Consider the following 26,747-nt stretch of genomic DNA (forward strand, 5'->3'; position numbering starts at 1 on the left):
TAAAAATTTTATGGTGATGTTTGTGGCCGACCATTCTTACTGTTTCTTCTGTCGGAAGTTTAAAGAAATTTCATGTTATAGAAAAGGGAATATACAGGTCATTAAATCACCCCAGGCGCAGGCTGAGACGTCAGAGGTTACTTTACAGACAGAGTGCCGAATCCCAAAACATCCCTCAGTACGTCCGCAATCCGCGCAGCTAAAAGCCTGAGCGCAGACAGGGATGGACTTATGCACTCTCGGGAGCACTTGCGCATGCTAAGGGAAGGGGGGCCAAGGGGTGGGGGTGGAGATCGGAAGGGGAGAGGTAATCCCCAGCGTTTTAAGCATCCCTTTTTTAGAAAGACTGAGTCTCTCCCAGGACAGCTGCTGCGGTCACACCACAAACTTAAAAGCCGCCCTCCTGCTTGGAGCGTGCCACCCTCGGGTAGCCAAAACTCCAGCTGGTGCCTCACTCTCTGCCTGTCCCGGCCAGGCGCTCAGGGGCAGCAGCGCCCCCTGCCTCCGCGCCAGGCCTCTGCGGCCGCTGCCTCCGCGCTCTGTCTGGGCCGCCGGCGGCTCCGCGGCTCAGCCTGGGCTGAGGCTCAGAGGAACTCCTGTTCGTGCCTCAGGTCGCGGCGTGGCTCCTCCTCATTCTTCCACCTTTTTCCCCTCTCCTGAAACAGCATCAGGAAAAGAGAGAAGACGAGGAGAGTTCACAGCAGGTATGTCTGGTTTCGGGTCACCTGCTACTCTGGTGGGAGGGTGCGCTGTAGACCGCGGTGATAAGCAGAGAAGGATTTGGGGGTGACTGTGGTTTCAAAATGAGGGTGCGAAGCGGCTGGGAGATAAAGAACCGTCCTGAAACAGAGAAAGCGCTGGGTAGCGGGCAGGGTATGTGCGCGCAGGGTAACTGACTAGGTGAGCAGCCAGCGGACGGACTGACTGCTGGTAAGCCAGGAGCCGCCGCCCGCGCGGCCACAGCGGCGCAAGTCCCACGTCGCCGCAGCCGCTGTCGGAGAAGACTCATTCAGAGCCTTCGCCTAACAGCACTGCACAAAGTTTTCCGCTCGGAGCGCGCCCTGAACTTTGCTCTCACCCTAGGTGCTTAGCCTTTCCCGACCCCCTTCCCAGCCAAAGCAGTGGAGGACACTTATGAAAGTGTCCTGTTTCTTTCGGCAACTACAGGTTCATCTAAAGACAAGTTGGCGGGGACTGTCCGGGGAAGACTTGACCAAAGGTCATCTGAGCTCTAGCTGGCTTCTTTTCCCTTTGTACTGGGAGAAGGGTAGAGGAGTGCATGGTGGTTGTTTTTGTTGTGGCACTTTGGGGGAGGGACGGGCAACGCCTTTTTCTTTGCAAGTGAATCGCGACGCCGGGTCTATTGGAAGTGTGCGTCCTAGTAGCTCCAGAGGGGAAAGTTGGAATCAGATACTAGCCACAAAGCTGGCTGGCTGCGAAATGCGGTTATGACAAAACGCTCTTTTGCTGGGGTGAGGGATTCCTTTTGTAGCCCTTGGTGTGGCTTGTTCTGCAAAAGCCGAGATTTGACTCCCGCTGGGCGTTTAACCCGGAGTACTCCCACCCCCACCCCCCTCCCGCTTTGGCTTCCACACAACGCACCCAGAGTTGACGCCGTAACTGACTGCACTGGCATCGCACCGTCAGTTTTCAGCACTCGTTCTACTTCTTTCATGACTTGTGTTCAACCTCGTGGACTGAGTTACTTTGCTCGCGTCGCTAGGAGGGGACTTGACAGGAGGAGGAGACATCGCGCTTTAACTGGGCGGTCTGGAATCCCAGGATTGGATGCGAGACGCACGCCCGGCAGCTGGGGCCGCTGACCTCAGGGATTCCGTGTTGTGTGCTTGAGAGTTAAATGGACCAACTTTTCATCACTTGACTTCGAGTGAAGCCCTAATAAAAAGCGGTATCTTAAGTGAACTCTTCTCTTTTCCCTCAAAACTCTCCCCCCACCCATCTTGCCAGTGCTATTGGGTTCAGCAAAAGAAAGGGCGGGAGACAGAAAGTCTCAGGTTTTGCCGGAAATGGGGTCTCCTGGATGTGTGTGTAAGTGTTTGGGGGACGGAGGAAGAAGGAGGAGGATTCCCTAACCTGGAAGAAAGGGAGTAGGCAGAGGTAGAGGAGATAGTTTGCGACCCCTCCCGAGTCTGGTGCTGCTGCTATTGTGTAACTATGGCAACCGCCAGGGCAAGGGCGGTCAGAGCCTTCCGGATTCTGCACGTGGAAAGAAAAATGTGATGGGTGGGGGACAGAGAGAGAGGCACATGTCATCACTCTAGCGATGCCTTCCCTTTTCCTGCTTCTTCTCTGAGGCCAGATTGCAAAGAGGATGAGCAGGAAGAATCAGGGTTGGGAGTGATCAGTCGCAACCCGCAGTTGCTTTAACTCCTTCCAGTCTTGGAGTCGCTAGACAGGCCCCAGCAGCTGAAATTGGCTAGGGGAGCCATCCCTGACAAACTACAAAGTGATGGCCCATGTCGGGGAGATGGGATGAGACCTTGGCCTTTGGAAGGGAAAGGCCAGGAAATACAGGAAGATGATGTGTGATGAGATAAGAATAGGATCAGGAGGTAGCTGAGAGACAATTACATGGTACTGATTTGGATTGCCAACATTTCGAATGGAATTTGCCCACTTATGAAATGGAAAATTGTTGGAGAAAGGAAGGGACATTTATCAAACACCTATTGTGCCCCATGTGCTTTGTACGTTATCATGATTAATGCTCAACAATATTATGCAAATGTTATTATTCTTGTCTTCCTGATGAAAAAAAAGAAGAGAAACAAAGAGCAATGGGTAGTGACCTATTTTAACCTTTATGTTCTTAACAAAGAATTATAATTATTAAAAATTATATTCATAGGAAAATGGACTAAGTAGTTATCATCCTCATTTTAGAAATGAGAATAATGAAATGCAAAGTTGTTTATTGTTGGAACCCAAAAATAAATTGCAAAGGATGGAGCTGATAGAGGAATTCTTTTGCTTGGATGTGTGTCTCCATTCAGGGACATCAGGAAATTTTCCATGGCCCCACTTTAAGCCAGGGCCTTTCTAAAGTCAGTTCTGATGCTATATCTGTGTTGTAATCATTTATATGTGAAAAACACAGAAGAATGTGGTTGTATTTAGGCACAGAGCACATCAAGTATGTAGAACTAGAATGTCTCTATTTAATCTATATTTATATCCAGGTCTTACTGTATTTTGTAGGAATTATTGATGATTTTAACAATGTTTGTAAAGGACAAAAGAAAAAAAAAAGAACTGTAACATATCCATTTGCAATCCCATCACAGTTTGAGAAAATTGTCTGAGCTACAGTTCTCAATCTACTCATTGTTCTCATGGCCTGCATATTATAAAAGTTATTTCATATTTTGGCACCACTGGTTCACCTTTTTAAGAGCCTGCTATCCATTAAGAAGAATAGTAAAGATTAGATTCCAGTTACCTCCCTGCTGACTTGCTGAGGGGGAAAGTTAAGGAAAAATGTCTGGCAATGCAAATGTTTTAAAATCATCAGAAAGATATGATCAACGTAAGCAGAAATTGATGGTAAAAGGTTGAGAAATAAGTGCTGTGGCTTTTCTATTGTCTTTCACACAGAATTGCTTTTATAGGTAATTCTTACCTAATGAATCCGCTTTGTGTTTTGTATAAAGCAAAGATGCACACACACATACACACACACACAAAAAAAAAAACAATGAATTTTTGGTCTCTTTGTTATGTGTGGGGAGGGCTGTAAGTATGGGAATGTGAATTATTTTTGATGCCAGCAAATTCAGGAAAATAAACAATTACAAAGGCAGAGGAAGCACATCTACTTTTTGGCAGGCTAATAGATTGAACTAAAGGTTTGAACTTGAGTTGCTGAGCTGAATTACTTTCAAATCTTTTCTTGCCCCAAACTAGGAAGAATATTATTAGAAGTTGAAGTTAAGGTAGGAAGCTTTATGCTACACAATTCTTTATTCTGGGCACTCTTTCGTTTACCTGGGCATATCAAAAAGGATTTTCACAGACCAGCAGGTGCCTCAGAAGATAACATCTGGAATAAACAGGCATCTCTATGGTCTGGTTTACTGCATGAATAGAGTTATGGTGCTAAGTTTTATTTTTGTTATTTTATATATATACAGATATAAAATATAGAAAATATCTTATATATGTGTGTGTATATATGTATATGTGTGTGTGTGTGTATATATATATATATATATATATATATATATATATATATGGAATATCAACTATTCAATCTGAAGAAGAAAGTATTCCAGGTGCTACTTTAATGACTAATAGTTTGTCTTCAGACTGTTTGCTACAGCTTCATTGTTTGGGATAAAATAAATGTTGAATCTAAATTTCGATCTTCTGTCTGAGAGGTTTCATGCTTTGATAATGTATGCCCCTTGGGAATATCCTTGCGAATTAATAAATAATCTCATTAATAATCAAGATTAACATAGCACTATTTTGAAAAGTTCTTCTTATTTTTTCCATGAACACTTCTAACACCAGATAAGATAATAGGTATTTCTACGCTCTATCACATAATCTTTGAGAGAGAAAAAAGAAATATTCACATTTATAGAATAAGTAGAAATAACAATAATAGCAATGGACTATGGAAAATATTATACCTCCCTACCTCAAAATATGGTTTAAAAATTTTTCGTTCCCTGGAAACCTGAGCTAAAAATCCCTTGTTATTTTTTATCTGTCATTTCTTTCAAGCTAGTAGTCAAAGCTTTCAATCATTTTTACTTGCTAACATTTTTGGTGTTTATAATTAGATCATAAGAACCAAGAGGCAAAAAATTTGTCTTTTCTAACTTTTTATACCTTCAAGTTAGTGTAATGTTAAATATATACTAGATACCATTGAATCTAACTCATTATTTAAATACAAGTTATTTTGAACTATTTTGTTTGTTGCCTATAAAATAACATACTAAAGATCTTTGGTTAATGGTTTTGGGGTGATTTAACAAGGAGATAGTTTTGTTTGATCTGAATTCTATCTTTTCATTTAAAAAGTTATGAGAAACTGAAGGGTTTATGATAATGCATAACCTATAGGAATGGTGTAATAATCATGAAAGCCAGGATATATAAGAATACTCAGTGAAAATATCACTTGCTATAAAAAGTTATTAATTTTTCATACTTTTGGAAAGGCTAAAATTAATAAACAGGTAGATACCTACAGGTAGATACCTACTCCATCTATGGACATGTTAGTTCACCTTAATATTAAGTACCTAAATACTAATTTTTCAAAAAAGCCTAAAGCAAAAGAGAAATTTACTGTAAATGAAAAACACACTGATATACAACTGCAATAATTTTGAAGTTCTGTTGAGATACCCTTTAATTATTGGGCACATGTAATATAAATTATTAATCACAGATACATACTTAAGTGCTTTTAAAAAGTTAGTGTAGGAAAAGAAATATGTTGCTTATGCTTGGATTTTAATGTTTTTGATGACTGTTAATCTATAATTATCAGCATTGGATCATTTATTTCCATGTTGATAATAATATTTAATAATCTTTATAGTCATGAATGAATCAGGATATCTTCAACCAGCTTTCTAATCACTCACTAGCAAATTTATTCATTTGCTCCCTCTTTGGTAATGAGCTAAGCTACAATTGGAGGTAATAAATTACACATGTTAAACTCAAATAGATATATATAAGTAAAGCCAGTTACATGACCTTCAGAAGAAGCTGTATCTGTGTGAATGTAAATCTATCTACCTTATCATAGTGACAATGTCATCCTTTAAAGATATGGTGTCTTCAGGAATTAGGCATGACTTCCTGTGTATTTCTTATTCATTCTATAGAATATTATGCATAACAACCTTGTCATCTTATATTTTAAAACCAGTGATTTGTAGTGAATTCAGTTAGTGAGTTTTCACTAGGAAATCACAAAACAAATGGAAATTTTTGCTGTTTTTCTAATTTGACAGAATTAAGCTACATTAGTCAAAGCTTCTTAATAGAAATACAGTGCTATTATTATATCAAAAAGTGGTGTAGACATATGAAGATGACATTATTAATCTACCACCAAGTGAATGCCTGTTTTTCTATATTAATTTAATTGTGCATTTACAAGGTTTACTCTTTAATCCATCTTTTACATATTTCTAAACTTTTTAAGGATTATGGTGCCATGTTTGTTCCAGAAACTAACTGCTATCTAAGTAAATGCATTAAGCATATATAGTTTCAAATATACTGCAGACAGAAATTAGACTTAAAATTCTTATTAGCAATATTGTCTGAATTTGCCTCAGTATATAGATTGAGAAATACTATAATTCATATATGTATCATCAGCACATATCAACTATTAAAAATAATTTTCAGAAAAGATAGTTTCTCCTTAAGTTGATTTTAAAAAGGCCCATAGATATCTTTCTTCCCACATACATACTTTTGAGTTGGACTCATGATTATGATGGAATAACCTCAAGTTACATCTAAATAAACTCATTTTCTTTGATGGCATGTATACGATTAGTGTTAAGCTTTTACTCCTCTTCTGTTATCATGAAGACCAGTCTATACAAATTAAATTCAGGCATTCTGGACTTTTGATTTTGTTATTTCCAAATAAATCATTGATCCTCCTCTAAAGTGATTGCTTTATGGAAGAAAGATATGTCTTCTAAGGCAAAAAATAATCTACTACAAAATGAACATTACTATTTGAAGATACTGTCATTTGCATAATGTCACACTGTATTTCAAGACAATTATTTGGAGCTCAGAATTCTGTTTATTGGTAATACTAAATACTGGGTCAGTAGAAGTCGATACTAATTAGTTTTCTTGTTGAGTGGGATATATGTAAATTTTAAAAATACTTTAATTTTTAAAAGAGAGAGAGAATTTTTAATATTTATTTTTTAGTTTTCGGCAGACACAACATCTTTGTTTGTATGTGGTGCCGAGGAACGAACCCGGACCACACACATGCCAGGCAAGCGCGCTACCATTTGAGCCACATCCCCAGCCCCAATTTAAAAATACGTTATAGTGATAATTTTCATTACAGGAATAGTTCATGACCATTACTGGAAAAACAAAGAATGCTAACATACATAAAGTGGAGAGGGGTTCATAAACATTTATCCACAAATCTACTGTATATATAGATGCATGTCAAGTATTCTCAGCCATAAATTTATAACAAATATAGATTTTACATTGACAACTATCACCCAGAGCTTGCTTTATAATGCCATTCTCCAATAGAAATAATCAAGCATCTTAGGAGGAATCAACCAATTCTAAGAATGGGACAAGAAACTTATAGGAAGAGCCTGGAGCATCTCGAAATGTCAAAATATAGAAGTACCACACAAAGAGAGAGAGAGAGAGAGAGAGAGAGAGAGAGAGAGAGAGAGAGAGAGGGAGGTATATCAAATGACATAGGAGCCATTTAAAAGGACTCCCAATTGCCAAAGTAGAATAATTTGAGCAACAAAAAATAAAGCAGTATTGATTACTACACCATTTAATAAAATGTCCATTAAAAGATATTAGTATAAATAAATGATTGAATAAATTAATAAGTGGGAGAGAAGAGACAGGCTTCCCATGCAAAACAATTTCAAGTGATTTAGTATATATTTGGCCCCAATGAAGTGCAACAAAACTCCATCCTTTGAGTGTGGACTAAGTGTGGTAACTTCCCTCCTAAGAGTATGGTATGGAAAGAAGGGCAGGAGGAAAAAAGAAGAGCACTTTACAGTAATGAAGCCTGATGAACACTACCTACTCATCTCAGCCAGGTGATCAAGTTAAATATCAACTCTCATAAATCCTATTGATGACATGTAGCCTTGATGTGAGTGGATGAAAATGGCACTTTACCTCTGTGATCTTTCTCCCCAAAATCCATAATCCAAAACTAATCATAAGAAAAATCATGATACAAATTATACTAGAGAGGCATTCTACAACATATCTGACCAGTAATTCTTAAACCTGTCAAAGTCATGAAAAGCAAGTAAAATCTGAGATATTGTCACAGTCAAGAGAAGCATAAAGAGTATGATGACCAAATTTACTGTGATACCCTGGAACAGAGGAGAAACATTATATAAAAACTAGGGAAACTTGAATAAAACCTTTACTTTATTTATTGACAACACATCATTATTAGTTTACTAATTGAAGCAAACATCCATACTAGTCTAAAAATGTAAATAGGAAAAACTGGATGTGGGTAATAGGTAAACTCCCTACTGTCATCTCAATGCTTATAAAAATCTTTTAAGTGTTATAAAAAAATAAAGTATATAAAATTATATTTAAAGCATGTAATGAGAAACTGTACTAAGCTGTACTATTAAATGTATATGGAGAGAATGATATATATGAGTAGATATGTATGTGTATATATGTATGCACATTTTTTTTGTGATTTGCTAGTGAGTTTTCACTAGCAAATCACAAAAAAATGGAAATTTTTGCTGTTTTTCGAATCTGACAGAATTAAACCACATTAGTCAAGCTTCTTAGTAGAAATATAGTGCTATTATTATATCAAAAAGTGGTGTAGACATATGAAAATGACAATATGTGTGTGTATGCATGCATGTGCATGTGTGTGTATATATGTGTGCATAGTATGTGTGTATCTATGTGTATGTGTGTGTGTATATATGAATGTATCACTTCACATATTATTTATATTGTTCTGTTTTCTTAATTTCTACATTTCCACCCCCTCAGCAGAATTGAGTTTTACTGTCCTTCAGGTAGGTCCCCTTACAGTTGGAGCAAAAGTCCTTATGTTTTACCTTTGCTGTCTAAGCTTTTATACATGGCATTTTCTCACTTTTTATTATTAACTCATGTTTACAATCATTTAATAAAGACCTGGCTCTGTGTTTTACATTGAGCTGGAGTTTCTACTGAATTCATGCTTTACTGTGATATTTGTTGAATGTTTAGGCACACTTCTTTTTTTTTTCTCTTCTGCTTTTAGTTTGTGTGAGTCATGACATAAAAACACATTTCAAAAACTTATTTGGGAAAAGTCAGAGAACCTGGTTTCAGAATGTGTGACTAATGGGCCTCCTTTTTGGTCAGAGCCCACTGAATTTCCTGAAATGATGAGTGTCTGAAAAAGACTGAGATCAAAATGACTAATATGCTCTGGTCTTTCATTGGAATCTTAGATTCAGATTTTTATTTTTGTTTCACAAAAGAAATGGAAAATTTCTTCTGAAATTTTCTTTAAAAATGCCCATAACAGTTTAGTTCAATGAAAAAGAGGAATAAAGCAATATAATATTCAGGCTGATGTTTTTTAAAATACATATTTAATTTGCATAACCAAGACATACAGTTCACATTTTACAAAGACTATCATGCTTTCTCTCTCTTTTTTATCTCCTGTCATATATTTTCAAGTAATTAATTTCTTATGAATACTTAATTATAACCAGAGTATGGTTTTAAAAAATATTCTTGTAAATGAAAATAATCATTTCAAATCTTGTAAATTTTGAGATGTGACTTTACATATCAGAGGACAAATTCTTTAGATACTAATAAATTTATAGATTTATTATTCTTATCCTTAATGTATTTTCCAATTTAAAATTCATTCTTTTGTCCACATTATCTTCTGTCTTGCCTCCACGCATTTCTATATTTTCCTATCATAATTCAATCAGTGCTTTAAATATGACTTTTCAAGCAGGTTAGTATATAATAAAATTAGTTAGACTATTCTGTATAAAAAAGTATCCACATAATTTAAAAAAGTGTCAGTAAGATACTTGTAATTTTAAAGTGGGAGTTTAATACAAATCAAGAAATTCTTTTTTTGTTGTTGTTGTTGTTGTTTTGTTTTGGGATTTAACCCAGGGGCTCTTTACCACAGAGCCACATCCCCAACCCTATTTTGAGACAGGGTTAAGTTTTTTAGAGCCTCACTAAGTTGTTGAGGCTGACTTTGAACTAGTAGTGATCCTCCTGCCTCAGCCTCCCCAATTGCTGGGATTACAGGCATGTGCCACCTCACCCTACGAAGAAGTTCTTGTATTAACTATTAAAGTTAAGACCTTTATCACCTGTCAAGTAGCTGTTCAAAGAACTCATATTGAACACACAGATGAGCAAATAGCATATGCCTTTTTGGGGGTTGATTCACATTTTGTAGAGCTGTGGGGATTGTTGTCTTAGACTTCACTGTGATGAGGTTTGGCAGAGAGCATTCATTGTTCAGGTTTTAAAAAGGGCAAGTTTTTGGCAGGAATAACTCTCACAGAAAGGGAATGTTGTGCTTACACATGTGTACTCAATAAACCTTCAGAGAATTTGGGCTAAGAGATTGCAGGATTCCTTACCCGCCCTGCCCCAGTCTCTGGATATTGATTGTTTAAAGCCTTCTTTTGTTGTGTCACTATCACATGGGTCTTTTCATATTTCAGGAAACGGTACTTTGATTCATGTTTCAAATGTTATTAGTGTACAGTGAACAGTCATTTCATATCCTGTGCACTTTTACTCTGGGATTATTAAAAATAACAATTGCATTGAAGCCTCTTTCCCCTAGTATTTAGCAGCCATGCAACCATCATTGCCCTGACAGCCAACAATCATCCTTTTGTATACATGTTATCCTATTATTTCTAATAATCAGAAGTGAAGACTTGGGATTTCTCTTTTGCCTTTACTTAATATGCACAAGCCAGTTTGAGTGTGTGTACTTTAAGTAGATAGTGTATTGAGTAGAGAAAGGATAAGAAGTTTTAAATTCCCAACTCAGTAAACAAAATGAACCAGCGTCAGCCAGGAGGGCCTACAGCTGCCATGCTCTTTTCATGTGGGGCTTTAGCTGTGGTGGTTTCTTCTTTTAATTGGAACAATTTTATGTCTTTCATTGCCAGAATCTCTCCCAGCTCTTAACCAAGCCCCCTCTTACCCCTCACACTTTAACCATTCCCATATACACCCCAAAATCTTACCTGAAAAAGTACTTTTTTCACTGGAAGGCTATTTACCTATCCATAGATCTTTTCCAGTAGTCTAGTAACTATTACCCTCTTTCCCACTTCTTCTAATACCAGAAAACTAAGTTTCTCAAGGATAAGGACCAAAAGATTGTTATTTGACATCTTTCTCTACATTCCCATAAATATTTTACCTCATAATGCACGTGATAGATGCACAATTTCTAATTCTTGTGTTGAAGTCGTTCCATTTAGAATCTGCTACCTCTTTCTTTGTCCTCATGACTACTTTAAATATGGAATTCCAAAGTTGAATTTACACATATTTTACTTCATCACAAAACTTATTTCACACATGTATTTTCCATACATTCCTATTATTCTTGAAGACTTTCTCTCTTAAATTCTTCTTTCATTTTTTTTAATTCAAATATTTATTGAGCGAGTGCCTGCCACATGCTGGGCGTAATAAAAGTCACTGATGAAACATGAATAAAAATACAGTTGTTGCTCTGAAATAGACAATTGTAAACTAGTTCATTATCATCATGGGTCAAATCTCATCCCCATGTGGTATTAAATCCAGCTGAACAAAAGGTCCTATAAATGGTGTTGGTCTTTTCTCTATATAGTCTATTCAGTAGTTACACTATCTTCATTCTCACCTTCTACATTTATCTATGTAGAGATTATGCCCAGAGTATTGCCTCTAACCTGACTTGTCTCTCAGGTCCTAGTGTGTAGTGTCATCCCAACACTACACACCCTACATCACCTGAGACTAGTCCTGATTGCTTCACAATTTAGGTACAAAGGCAGTCACTCACTTTGGTAACTGAAAGTTTTAAAGTCTTTAATTAGACTTTGAACTGGGGTTTGATGTGTGGGAGGGAATGTGGTACAATGTTAAAACTTTGGGCTATGAAAGTTGACAACCTGGGTTCAAATCCCAGCTCTGTCATCTCTTGAGTATGAGATTCAGACAGGTTATTTGACCTGTCTATATCTCAGTTTACCATTGTTTTATTGGGGTTCATAAAAGTGTTAACCTTATAAGGTTTGAGGGATAAATATATTAGTACAGACATACCAAATGCTGGCTGGCCCATTATAGTAGCTGTTGTTAACATCTCTGTCTTATACAGGCTACGCATGTTCCACACAGGTCAGATTCCCACTCCATCTGCACACTGTTCTTTTTCTAGTTAATTCATTCAAAGAACAATTAGTTGATGGCCTACTTCAAGTAAATAGTTGTCCAACAGAAGGGTATTTAAGATTGATTATTAATCTTTCTCTCCTCCCCTGGTCTCTCTCTTTTACTTGCCCAGGGTGTGTTTCAAGAGACAATTTTCCAGGTACAGTGGTGCATGCCTGTAGTCCAAACAGTTCAGGAGGATAAGGAAAGAGGATCATAAGTTCATAGCCAGCCTCAGCAATTTAATGAGGCCCTTAGCAACTTAGTGAGACCCTGTCTCATAATTAAAAGGGCTGGGGATGTGGCTCAGTTGTTAAGTGCCTCTGGATTCAATCCCTGGTATCATTCAATAATAAAATTTTGGAGCACACTGAGACTGACCATGTCACAGTCAGGTAAGGGAGAAGCCTAGACAGAGAAACCACTCCATACTAGTTGTCTCAGAAGAAACAGTCACTTGTAGATACTAGAAAGAAAGTAATAAAGTGCTTAGGCCCCCACATCTAAATTCAGAATCTTATTTCCTGGCCTGACATTTGTTCTCCTTTGATCTTCTGGATTTGTCAATATACCTATTTCCTTGTTGCTTTACTCCATCCACAAATAAGCAATGCATATTTGTTCAACAGGCTTTCTTTGAAAAATAAAATAAAATCTAATGCAGAAATGTTTCTTTAGTCTTCTAACTTGTTCTACTCTCCTTCCTATTCCTTTGGCCAGAGTTCACTTCCACATTGTGATTACTACCTTGTCCTGCATAACTTCTACCCACATATTGCTCTAGGGACCTTCGCAACAATCTCTCACTGTTCTACCTTTTCAGAATACTCTATTTTAGTCTGCTTCGTGAGAAAGTGAAGGGAATCAAAATGATCTAATTCACTGCCCACTCACTGGAGGATATGGAAATCAGCCCAGAAACATTGCACAGTACAGTCTCATGCCCAGAGACTAAATCTTTTCTAGACCACACACTAGTGCTGAACTTGCCTCACTGGAGCTATCTAAGACAGCACCAGATCCTTACTCCATAAACTTCAGGTACCAGGGACCTTTCAGGAATCCTGAATTTGGCAATTATAGAGTCAATCTGCTAAAGCCTTCAGCTTTCAAGGAGGAAGGTTAGGAAGAGCCCAGACATAAATTGTACCTTGTGGTTCTGTAAAGACTCTAACAAGGCAGAGTGAACCTTTGTCCCATGCAGCTTCATCTGCTTGGAAGTTCTCTGGAATACAACTAAATAAAAGCAGCAAGTATGTGCATCAATGATATTTTCCAGAAATTGAACTGAAAGGTCACTGTAGCTTCTGAGCAAGTAGAAGTGAAACTGAATAATGTTATGACTTTTTATGGAAAAATATTTCTTGAATACTTTTCTCAGTCTTGTTTCAAACTAGTCTGTTCTCATAGGTATTACTTTTGCTTATGATTATTCACCACTACATGTTACGTTAATAATAATGTATAACAGTATCTTATAAAATGTTTTAGAGACAGAATAGATTAGAATTACTTGAAATATTTTCTAAATCTTTGCTAAATAATTACAAAGCTTATTACTGAGTATTCATTGAACTGATATTCAATATTCACCTATGGTTGCTGTGATATATATTTATCTATGGTTCCTGGCTTTTAACTCCCTCCCTAAGGCAACATACAGAAACTCTAATCTTCCTCTACCTTTTAGCTTTCCATAGATTCTCTGACCTACCTTGGTCTGATAGCAGTCATAAGATCTTCCTTATTTTAAAGGGGTCCTACCCCATACCTTGGAGGAAAAAATACTGCACAGAGAGATCAAGAAAAATCTGAAGAGACCAGCTTTGCTGGCTCTCCCTATTGTGCCTATTAGCAATCAGCCAAAGCAATGACATCTCAATAGAAACCTAAAATGACAGGGGTTGAAGAACTTTGCATAGCAGAACACAGGGAGGTCTCTGGAGGGAGGTATGTCAGAGAGGACATGGCAGCTCTGTGCTCATATTTCTCTCATAACTGGCTCTATGCATCTCTTCATCTATATGGTTTTTAATATGCTTTATAATACACCAATATGTAAGTATTTCCCTGAGTTCCGAGAGAAGTTCAGCATAATTAATTGAACCTAAGGAGAAGGCTGTGGGAACCTTGATTTAAGACTGGTCAGCCAGAAGCACAGGAAAACAATCTGGGGCTTCTGTTGTCATCTGAAATGTTTGTGTGGGGTAGATCTTGGGAGGAAGTCTTGGGGACTGAGCCCTCAACCTATGAACTCTGATGTCCAGAAGATGTCTGAAATGAGCTAAATTAGAGGACACCTAGTTGGTGTTCACTGGGAATTGCTTGCTTACCTTGCTACTGGGGAGAAATCCCCACACCTTTTGGAGTTACATAAATGATCTGTCTTTTGTGAAATGTATAGTAGAAGAAATTGTAAAACTTTGCCTTTTCCCAATGGATTAGTATAAAATATTTGCCAATGGATCAGTATAAAATATTTCTTCTATTTTTTCGTATGCAAAAAAGGCTTTTCTACATGTATGTATATCTATCTATAAGTGCTGGGAATTGAATCCAGGGTTGTGGCAGTTGCTAGGCAAGTTCTCTATTCACTGAACCACAACCCTTGCCTTTTTTTTTTTATTTTAAAAAATGTGTTATTGCAAGATGAACATATTAGTATCTGTACCCATAAACTAATAAGCTTTGAGAATTTCCTACTGTGTTTTAGCTCCTTGTTATCAGGTCATTTTTGCTTTAGATTATTTACATTCAAAAGAATGTGAAGAGCAAGAATACTGAGTGAAAGACACAGACAGTCTGTTTGTGTCTACAAAACAGTGTGTCCCTAAAGTTTAATTTTATAGTCTAAATAAATTAAATTATATCCACTAAAAAACTTTAGAATTCCTCTAGCAATGCACATTTTGTTAAAACTTGTTTAACATAACTAGTATCAGGGGGGTGCTTTCTTTTCCTGTCTCTTTGCTTATTTTGTTTAATTCTAGCATTGGAAATAATTGGTATGTAGGCCTGACAAACTGTCAATCTAAGTATACATATTTGGTAATCCCTCTAATTAAGAAAATAATAATAATAAAATGTGTTTTGTCTAGTGTATCTCATGGATTCATGGTATTTCAGAATTTTAAAAAAGCAACCAGAGGGAATGCCTAATCCAATTTCTTAATTTTACAAAGGGACTGGGGGTGAGCAGATATAAATTCTTTCTCCCTTCCCTTTTTACTACTCTCCATTCTTCCTTCCTTCCTTTTTCCTTAAACAGGAAAGGACAACTTTTCTAATTTAAGATCAGTGCCAAGGGTTCAGAGAGGAATAGCCCCAGGCCTGAGCAATTCATGATCCATATCTATAAGACACTGGTTTTAGTGTGCTCAGAAACACACAGAGAAACCACAGAAATGAAATACAGCTGAAGTTTCATCATGCCTGTGAGGGTGAACTTTCTGCTTCTTAACATGTGGACAAGTGTCTGTCTTGATTGTCACCTTACCACTATGGTACTGATAAATACATGGTAGATTCTCAATGGCAAGTGTTGAATGATTTTCATAGAGGATGAAAATCTGTGAAATGTCCTTTGTGATGAGCTCTCTGACCTAAGATACTCAGGAATATTCTTTCAAACAACTGCGAAGTGTGAAGTTGTTGATTTGCTTTCTTTGCCTGCTGTGAGTATACTTTGATTTGCATCATAGCATTTACAGAAACTTCTTCATGCACGATACTTAAACCAGAGATAGGTTAGATTGAAGACAATTTGCAGTCATGCAAGTTTGTAAAGAGAGGCTTGGGAGTTACTCAGCTATTTTAAAATTAAAGCAGAAATATATCATAGTTAAATATTGATTAAAATTTAAGTAGCATTTACTATTTAACACTGCTTGTATGATTTGTTCTGAGTACCTTGCAGAAAGGATGAGGTTCTCTTGAAACTGGTGTCTGACTGCATCAACCCTACACCCTAAAAATAATAAGTAATATATAGATGATATGCACACTTTGCCACATAGTTGTTACTTTTAATAAGAACCACAGGTGGCTTAACCTACTTCTGCTACTAGACCATAAAAAATGTTAAATGATCTTGAATTGTTTAATAATAACAGACTTTTAGTGCAAAATAAATGGCTTCATCAAAAATAATCATGCTAGCAGTATAAGATATAGCCACTGGCCTTCAGAACTCTTTTTCTATGGGAGATATAGACTTCTCTAAAATGTTGCAACTTTCAATTTCTCATCTGGGTATGAACAAAGTAAAAGATAACATTTTATACTAACATGCTTTCTTGATGTGGTCATATTTAATAATAGAAACAAAAGAAATATTTCCCAATATAATAATCATAATTCTGCCAGGAAGCAGATGTGAGGTCTTATTTTTCTTTTAAATCAATTATTTATTTATTTATTGCATTATATCTTTCAGTTTTGATATTTTCCTGTAGAGGGAAATTCCATCCTTCCTGGAATAATAATTCCCCAAATTTCAAGTATACTTTTTGAACTGGTGAGTTAATAGAAAAACACACTCTTCCTGCTTGTATGCAATGATCTATTTATTGTTTTCTATATGAGTAGACTTTGAGTGCTTACAATACTTCTTAAGGTTAATTCTACTGTGTCAAAATAATAAATAAATCAAAGGACTTTTAGGGGGACGTTCCATTCTCATGAATATAGAAACAAACAGATTTCCATCACAGAAAATTATTTCACTCAAAGGTCAAAATGTAAATAACTCAACCACCTAGCTAGCTCTCATTTCTTTTATTCATTCCTGCTGAAATGCTTCATGTTTCCCTCAGAATATCTGCAAACCATGACTGTTCTTTGCATTTCCAGAGACACTTGCTTCACTTCATTTCTGCAGCATAGCCTCTGGATCAGGCACTGCAAGCAAAACTTTCAACTTAGTATAACCTTCTATTTCTTTATGTAGTTTATGTAGTTTCTTACAAAATGATGCATAATCTGATTTTGACCTTAGGCTAGCAGATGTGTTTTAGGTCACCAGTGTCTAATGAAGTAACTGCTGGTTCGCCAGCTGCCTTTGCCCGTTGAAATTTCTCTAGTCCAATTCATTTTTGTTGATGTTTGGGCGTTTTTTTGTTGTTTTTGTTTTGTTTTTTTTAATCTAATGTCTGAAAAAACTTGGAAATTTATGTACACATCCACAATGCCCATATATCAACTTTAAGACAATACTTCTGATCAGTTGCTTTGGTCATATCCTTTGTAACCTCCAGTACAAAACCTTCAACTTTTGTTTCCTTATCAACTTTCATATTCTTCCAGGTCTTCCAAAGCAAAATTTCCAAAATAAAACCGATTTTCCTTATTTATTTATTTATTTTTATTTTTATTTTTTATTACAACTTAACCTATTTTATTTATTTTTGTGTTCAATTTATAATCACCAATTTGAATTGTACACATCAGTCATCTCTAATGCAATATAGATCAGGTGCCTAGTCAACTTGGGTTTCTATCCTGGCTCTGTCACCCACCAGCTTATAGCCTGAACAACTTGCTTCAACTCTCTGTTTTAATTTAAAGAACAGTAAAATGGAACTACTGACAATATTTAGCTACTAGTTTACTATGCGGATTAAACGAGTTAACGTGTGTTCACTATTCAAAATAGTGTGTGGTCCTTAGTCATCCCTAAGTAAATGTTGGCTACTATTATTATCACTTTCCTTTGCTCTATTTTCAGTTAGTTCAGCAAATTTTCTTAAAATTTTTTCTCTCCATTATTACTGCCAACACTATGATTCAAATCTTCATGATCTTTTGCCTAAACTATTTAACTGTCTTCTAACTCACATTCTTGTTCACATTTTGTAACAAGCCCCAACCAATTCAGCACATTGTGTTCAATAATCTGTATCTTGGTTAGGGAAACCTCATTTGGCAAGATCAAGGTCTTATAAAAAGTAATATAATTTAAGCAAAACTATACATAATATTAAAATATTATGTGTATATATATATATACATGTGTTACCATTTGGATACGAGGTGTCCCTTGCCAGCTCAAGTGTGAGACAATGTAAGTAAGGTTAGAAGGGAAATGATTGGGTTTTGAAAGCTTTAGCTGGCAGTGAATTATCCCCTGAGAGGGATCAACTGAGTGGTAACTGAAAACAGGTAGGGTGTGGAGGAGGTGGGTCGCTGGGGCAAGCCTTTGGGGTCTGTATTTTGTCCCTGGTGAGTGGTTTCTCTTTCTCTCTGCTTGTTGGTTGCCATGTCCTGCACTGCTTTTCTCTGCCACACTCTTCCACCATCATGTTCTGCCCCACATTGGGCCCCAAAGAATGGAGTTGGCTATTCTCTTGACTGAGACCTTTGAAACTGTGAGCTTCAAAATAAACTTTTTCTCCTCTAAAATTGTTTTTGTCAGGTCTTTTAGTTACAGCAGTGAAAAAGCTGACTAAAACAAGTTTGTGTGTATGAATATGTATATGAATATACATATGTGCGTAGGTGTACGTAAACTAATCGAGGAAAATAAAAGTGAAAACTACCTAATTGTAAGCAAATTGGATATCCACGGTTATTAAGCCTGCTCATGCCATTAACTGTCTTCTTGGCATCTCCCTCTGTTGACTAAAACATTTGCTGAAGCCCAAAATATACTACAGAATATATTCATATAATTGTATGTTAGAAAGATCATATGTTCTTTTAAAGTTTGTGAGCCAGTGTGCCTGTTTCCATATTTCTTTTATTTCTATTTTTTAAAATAACATATTTTCCAAATACTTTTATTAGAATCTGGCCTTTGCAAAGTTTTCAGTGTTTAAGATATATGGATTTTTTTCTCTACCACATCCCCTCTCCATGAATTGGGACTCTTTATACCACACATGTGATCCTATTTGTTTTTGGTTTTGTTTGTTTGTTTGTTTTCATTAGAGGGATCAGAATTAGTTGCTGTCCTTCTTTGTTTAAAGGAATGGCCTGAAATGTGCTTAAAGAGATATATCATGTACTCCTAAAAATTGTCTTACATGTCTATCAAGTTATTGAAAAATCACAGATGAATCCATTGCAGGCAAAGCGTATCTTCTTCCCACAAATGTGGTTCTAAATAAAGTGACTGCCTTGTTTGAACAGTGCTGTCATTTACTCCCTACACAAGTGATGGCAGAATCCAGTGTAAACACCTTGCCTTGTCTTGTTTGGACTGTAATCTAACTTTGCAGTTTGTCCATGATTATCTTAGCCACATGAAACTATGACATCACTTCTTTTCTCATGCCTTATCTTATGTGTCTCTTGAAACATGATGTGCTCTCAGACTCCAGCTTAAGTGATCTCTACTATGAAATTTTCTTTGCTTTTACCCGATTCCCTTACCATCTATGTCAGAGTTTTTATTTGTTCTTCTTAGAATATTTAATATATTCTTGAGTATATTATGACAGTAGAATGTATTTTGACATATCACACGTATATGAAGTATAACTTCCCATTTTCATGGTTGTACATGAGGTGGAGTTAACTAGTTGTGTATTCATATAAGAACATAAGAAAGTTATGTCCAGTCCATTCTAATGTCTTTCCTATTCCCATCCCCCTCCCTTCCCTTCATTCCTCCTTGTCAAATCCAGTGAACTTCTATTCTCCTCTCCCAACCCTTATTGTGTATAAGCATCTGCATATCAGAGGGAACATTCATTCAGCCTTTGTTTTGGGGGGATTGGCCTATCTCATTTAGTGTGATAGTTTCCAGTTCTCTGCATTTACTAGCAAATGCCATAATTTCATTCTTCTTTAGAATCAAGAATTTTGTATTATTATTATTTCATTCGTATTTTATATCTCTTATATAGAACTTACATTCTTTCTAAATTTTGGCTTTCTGCATACATATTTTTTCCTAGTTTCAGTATCTCCCTGTAACAGGCTACATTTTATTTGCTAGCTACAAATACAATGGAGTTGACTCTTAGAAAAGTTCTAAGTTCTAAAGTCAGTATTGAAAGTTAAAATGCCATACTTCTAAAGTTGTCCTGAAAAGATATTAAAGCAATATAGAAAATGTATTGTGCATTTATGTATGTACCACGTTAGGAACTGACGTTGAGTTTCTCAATAAAGCACAGCACTGAAAGTTTTCCTTCTGTATTGTGTCAAGTCATTTTCTTCACTTTAGCAGGAGATGAAATAACTGGCTTGGATTTAGAGGCTGTGTGCCTGAAAAAATCCATGTGTCTTTAAACTTGAAAATCAAATGCAGCTTGGGAAGATGCTCAGACTATGAGAACTGAGAACAAGTAAGGAAATTTTATTTCTTTTCCAAATAATTCTTTTTTAAAAAATAGGTCATCCAGAGGCTGAGGGTATAACTCAGTGGTAGAGCGCTTGCCTAACATATGTAAGGTCCTGGGACCATCCCCAGAATTGCAAAGAAAAAAAAAATTGGTGATTCCCAAATCCTCTCTATCTTCATGGCTTTCAAGAAATTTCATTATCCCAAGTTTCACAAGTGTAGATGAATAAATACATACATGGATACATACTAATATAGACATAGGCTTACTTTTTTAAAATTAAATAGCATAAATAACTCATTTAAACCCAGGATGATGGGTCATCAAATAATAAAATGAGGTCATGGCTCAGTTCAACTTATTATTCAGTGAATATTTTACCATTGTTAAAAAAGCAGACCTTTGCTCAGTGTTTTGTTCAAATCTACACTCTGCTGCTTAATGACTACAAAACTTGAAGTACCAGCTTAACTTCTCTGCACATCAATTTTATCCCAAGCTAATGGAGACAAAGTAGAATATCTATGCTCAGGAGTCTGAAATGAGATATGTAGGGTTAACTTCAGAGCACTCAAAAAGGTTGGTTATTAATGGTATTATCAATTGTTCCATTTACAAAATAAATATTTATGACTGATAGTGAAAGTTCAAGCCTTCCTTGTTAGGATGGGAGGCTGTGGCTTTACTCAATTCAGTTTATATTTGGACGATGGAAGGAATTACTTTACAGTTTTTGAAAGAGCATTGAAACATGAAATGCTTGGTTATTTATTTGATTCAGGACTGAAACACTTGGCTAGTTGAAGGAAATTCTGGGAATGAGAAGAAGGGAGTCTCTGAATGATTGAAGATGGATTTCTGAATTGGGTCTTTCAGGAATAATGGGCTTCTTTGCCCATTTTCCATGAATTTTCACTTTTCATAGTAAATTGCCTTGGATCAGATACATTTTCAGTAACATCTCTTCTTTTATTCATTACTTTTTAAAGATGCAGCCTTAAATATTCTAATTCTTTCTTCCTCTCCTTTTGTCCTTTCTGATTTAAAAGAAAAATATTCCTATCATGCTTACCTGTTTTTGTCAAGTCCCATTTCTGATCTTTGAAGTATTATACATACTCTCACAATTTTGAAAGTTTAGCTTACATTTCATGACCCACTCTCTGACAAGCACTGTGTTCTTGAATTCCAAGCATTTTCTTATGGGAATTTTTAAAAATTTACCTGTGGTGGGAAATACTATTTTCTGTTCACGAGTAAAGAAACTGAGGCATAGAGCGCTTAAATAACTTGTCCAAGTTTCCTCCTATCAAATGGTAAAAATGGTTGCAGTTTGACTTTAGAGTTTCAGCTATCAACTGCTATACAAGCATTGGCCAGCTTTCATGGAGAAGTTTTTAAAGGCTGCCTCTTTTTCCTTTTGTTTGTGTATCTTTCCAGTTTTCTTATGGGTTTAGGTTTCTGTGTATTTTTTAAAAAATATTTTTGCTTATCTCCTCTTTTGCTTAAAAATTGAAGTCAATACTTGAAAATGCATTGCCATTCCCTCTCCTACTGTTCTTCACCCTACACACCACAGCTTTCTTTTCCCTTGCCACTGGCTTGCTGCTTTGGATGTCCTCAGTCTATAAACCTCTGCTCTCTGACATTCAGTCTCTGACTCAGTTCCTTTGCTGCTGTCTTCCAAGGAGCTTGAACATTTTAAATGCTATTTTCCTTTCAGTCAGTTCCAAGATGATGTTTGCCTCTACTAAGTATTTCCTCTCAGCTACTGGAACCTTCTGTTCTTCAGATTACTCCTTGATGCATTTGTGAAGATGCTGCCAAATGTCTTTTTGCACATATGCATGTTTTTTAGCACCTGGAAACTTGACAGAGCTTCCATTCTTTTTCCACTTTTTTCCTCAGGTTTGGCCCTACCCTCCCAGTACATCTCTGCCACACTATTTTTTCTATCCTTTGCACCTCCACCCAGCTGCACCTTCAGAGTATTCCCTGGCTTTGAACACTTACATGACCTGAAACTTCCGCTCTCTTTTTCCATTGTGGAAGGAGATATATTTTAATCAAACATGATATGTCACTGTGAAAACACAGGTCATTCTCCAAAAAACAAAGGCTGCATATCTTGGAAACTTAAGCAACAAAGTTTTATTCTTCTTATTTATCTGATCTACTTTACCTGCTTCTTTTATTCTTCTTTAATAATAATTGTGCTTTTAGGGTTCTCAAGAAAGTCATGATGAAGAAGGACAGTTTCACTCTATTAACACTGTTTGTTAACTTTAAATGTTGACTGATGCTGGAATTGAGTTCCTGAATCATGTAAGAAACACGGAGCAGACAGAAGACAGTTCAGCAGTCAGAAGATGCAGGTCTTTGTTCTTGTTGAATCTTCTTACAGACCTGACTTTAGCTTCTCAGTAACTCATCTGATTCTTAACTTAGTTATTTGCAACATGAAGGATGAATAATACCTAACTACAAAGGTGAGTTTCAAATGAAATAAAAAGCACACATATATTTTACAAATTGGAAACAGCTACACTATAGGCACTGATTATTATTACATTGACTCTCAAAGCTTAGAGATGAAAGTTTGTCAAACAAATAAAGTTGTAAAATGAATATAATGGAATCTTCAACTAGATCAGTGTAAGCATTTCATTTATGCAGGGGTTTCTGTTGTGCATCATGTGTATCTTTAAAATATTAAAAACTGAACATTGGGTTTTAATATTTCTATGTAGTACAATGAATATTTGTGGTTTTAAGAAGGGTGGGTAACATATCTGTGTTTTGATGACCCAAATATAATCCAAAAATAATACCTGTGTGGGTAGTTCAGTTTCTTTCTATGAGGGCATGGATATTACACAATGAGTCATAGAAAAAACATGTATTAGCGTAGATGTACATGTAATAGCATGTGTTATGGAAGAAGTCCTACCTGGGAATCCTTGCTTTCTTCTGTGAAGATCCAGCTCACTCCCACAGGGATGTGATTTCAAGTTTTTATATCTACCCACATGCCTCATTATATAAGTGATTCATTTATATTTTAATATTTTTAAATACCATATTGCGAACCCACCTGAAGAATCATTGGAAACTATATTGAAAGGACCTATTTTCTCATTTTATTTAGTTTCCTATTAAAAACTCCTGCACTGATTTACGATTTCATGTCATTAATTAAAGAAGACCATGGTATGAACAAAACAAAGAGGATAAAACTAAAAGTCTCCTTTGGAAATGGAGTTTAAATTGTTAATACGATTTCAGTATTACCTTTATTGTTCCATTGATTGTGTTGTGGTAAACATCTGTGTGGTGACACTGCTTGTATTTTATTCTTGCCACCAGATTAGTGTCCTCTGTTTCCCAGGACAGTGCCTTTTCCCATATCAGGAAAAGAGATTTATCACTTGCATTTTTATACTTCCTTTCCTAATTTTAGCATAGCATTCTTTTCTGTTTTATTGCACATATTCTCTATAAACCTCTCCTCCTAGTACCAGGTTAAATAATTATTTTTTCTTCAGAGTATTTATATCTTTGGCTTGTTAATAGATAGATACTTTCCCCATCAACTTGCTGCACAGCCAAGCTGTGCTTATATGCTGCCTTAATCTTTCATCACAAATCAGCTTTCTGTGCATCTTAATCACTCTTCCATCACGTCTGTGAACTCCTTCCAGCTTCTCTGCACCTTTTGGATAATGAGGTGTCAAGGTCTGAACACCAGATGCAGTCCCACCAGTCTTGTCTAGGAAGGTCCTGTTGCCTCCTGTGCTGCTAGGATGCCTTCTTGTTCCCTGAGGTACTCATTAGAGAGACGATACCTGTCTCTGCAGGCAGAGACAAGTGCTGCCGCATTACCCCATCCACTAGCAGCTGCCTTCTGGCTAATTCCTTTTCCAGAGTGGAAATCTCAATCTCTCTGTCTCTGTCTTTTGTGTTCTTTATTGCTTCTATTATATTCATCCTGCCTGATTCAGATATAATTCAGCTGATTGTTCCCTTTATTAAATCTTGATCTGGGCCAATATCCTCCCAGTACTATAATTCCACACTAGTGATAATGATAATCTCTCCCTCTCTGATTTCATATACATATATCTCCTAGCCATATTAACTTCTTTCACATCTTCCTAGTACACATATTCCCTTATGTTTATCTATTGCCTTACCTTTTTCTTCTTTATCACATAAATACAAAGTTTGACATTGTGCTGTTAAACTTGAAAACTCAATTTTATCAAAGTTACTCAGACAATTGAACAATGAATTGTTTTTAATATTGCTGTCTGCAGTAATGTAGAATAACAGTTCAGTTTTTATTCATAAATTATATAGTTTGGGAACAGATGAGAGAGGCATTTATATTGTACCTACTACATTCCTGCAGTAGGTACAATATAAATCATGGCCTGTGTTTCTTGAACACTAGTTGATCATTCTTTCTTTCTTTCTTCCTTACTCCTTCTTTCCTGTCTTTTACTCCTCCAGGCAGGTAATGAGGACCACAGTCCTTCTGCCTTCAGGTTGTAGAAGGGAAAGAATATAGCACCCGTGTCCTCAGCCTACTGTCAAAGTGATTAGCTTTGCAGCTGCAGTGAATTACATACTTTCTGTCACTTGTGATCTCATTTCTGACAAGTTGGCTTTATAGTATGATGAGAAAATAAGAATAAGACTGTGTTTTATTCTCAAATTATAAAACTAATTAGAAATTAAATCAAAATAAAAGTCATGGAACACATTGAGGAGGACCCTGAAACCTTGGAAAGCTTGTCTCTCAGTTGTGTAAAACAACACACGGCTCCCAGTTGCCTCCCACATTAATTTTATTAAAACTTTTTATCAGAGTATGAATGCAGTTTGTATCTGACTAGGAGGCTAAAGTGAGGGAGGATGGAAAAGAGCTAGGGAAATATTGTAATAGTCAAGGAATTAGGTGGTAAAGACAGATAAGCTTTAGAAGCTGGAGAAAATTTGAATCTGGCACTAAACACTGGGATCCAACTTAAAATCTGTGACTGGTCAAAGGGGTTAGATTGAGTTCTACCCCCGGAGTGTTTTCATAGGAAAATCCAGATTCCTCATCATCCCTCCGTGACTTTCTGAAATGTGATATTTGGAGATGATAGCCTGCTGCAATTTTAACAGTCCCTTCATTTGATTCATATACTTACATCTGGTTATGAAATTTTTAGCTGAAAGAGTAGTCATTGTCAAAATAAGTGGACATTAGTGTCAAGGATAAGTAGGAAAAGAAAGGAATATTGAAGAGGTTCAGGGATCAGAGGGTGGACTCCAGCAAGACAAGATCTGCAGCTGAGCTGAGGGTAAAGACAAGGAAGGAGGTCACTCCAGAAGTGATTTGGTCAGCACAGTGGGTGAGAAGGTGTGGAAGAATTAACTAAGGGATTGCAATAAAGCTAGAAATTCAGAGCTTCTGATCCTAGCAGAATAGAAAACACTCTAATAATACAAATCAGGGGGCTGTAGGTTACTAGAGTGCAAAGTAAAGGACTGAGGGTTGTCAGGCAGAGGGGCTACATCTCTGGCCAGCAAAGCCTTGGATAGTTTGTTTTGTTTTCCTCAAAACATTGGCCAGGGAATATACAACATGTTCAGCTGTAAATACTTTTTAAATTTACTTATCATTCATAGAAAATAAAAGTGAAAGACAAAGGGAAGATCACCTTGGAAGACATGCAAAAGGCTCAAACATCAAAATATTAGAGTGAACACCCTTTAGAAAATCTATAGGGCACACAGGTGAAGGGCAGGTTGTGGACAAAAGGCACACAGAACATTTAAGGGCGAGCTGTTTAGGAATGCCAAATTGGTTATATATTCATAGCATAATTTCAAGAACTTAGCTTCACTTGGGACAATGAATTAAAATTTTTTCTGTTAATATTTTGAAGATAAGCAGAATTTTTCATTCAAGTAATGTTCTTTAGATTGTGCCATAAATTTAAAATTAATATTATAATATTATTAATATTAATACTGTCAACATAATTTGCTTATTTACTGGTGTAACTTTAGTATTGACTTCCTTTATCCATCTGAACAAATGAGCATGAATTTTTAATCTTATGAAAAGAGAAAATAGAGTAAAAGGCATAACTTTTTTTTTTTTTTAAATCCAACTGAAAATATAGACTGTGTCAAGGATTATAGTGAAACTTTCTACATTTCAACATGGCATCATTCCTGGAACACGTCAGCCTCTGC

At 36.4% G+C, this 26,747-nt stretch overlaps 1 protein-coding gene across 1 annotated transcript in view; it reads left to right on the forward strand.

The window, feature by feature from the left end:
• The first annotated feature begins 323 nt into the window (after positions 1-323).
• The window catches only part of Sema3d (semaphorin 3D), a 183,786-nt gene continuing 157,362 nt past the window's right edge, over positions 324-26,747 (forward strand). The window contains exon 1 of the mRNA XM_078040126.1: positions 324-704. The gene's annotated coding sequence lies outside the window, so the exon portion shown is untranslated. The remainder of the gene's footprint in view (positions 705-26,747) is intronic.

Source organism: Ictidomys tridecemlineatus, chromosome 2 (assembly GCF_052094955.1).
Source record: "Ictidomys tridecemlineatus isolate mIctTri1 chromosome 2, mIctTri1.hap1, whole genome shotgun sequence".
Classification (NCBI taxonomy): Eukaryota; Metazoa; Chordata; class Mammalia; order Rodentia; family Sciuridae; genus Ictidomys; species Ictidomys tridecemlineatus.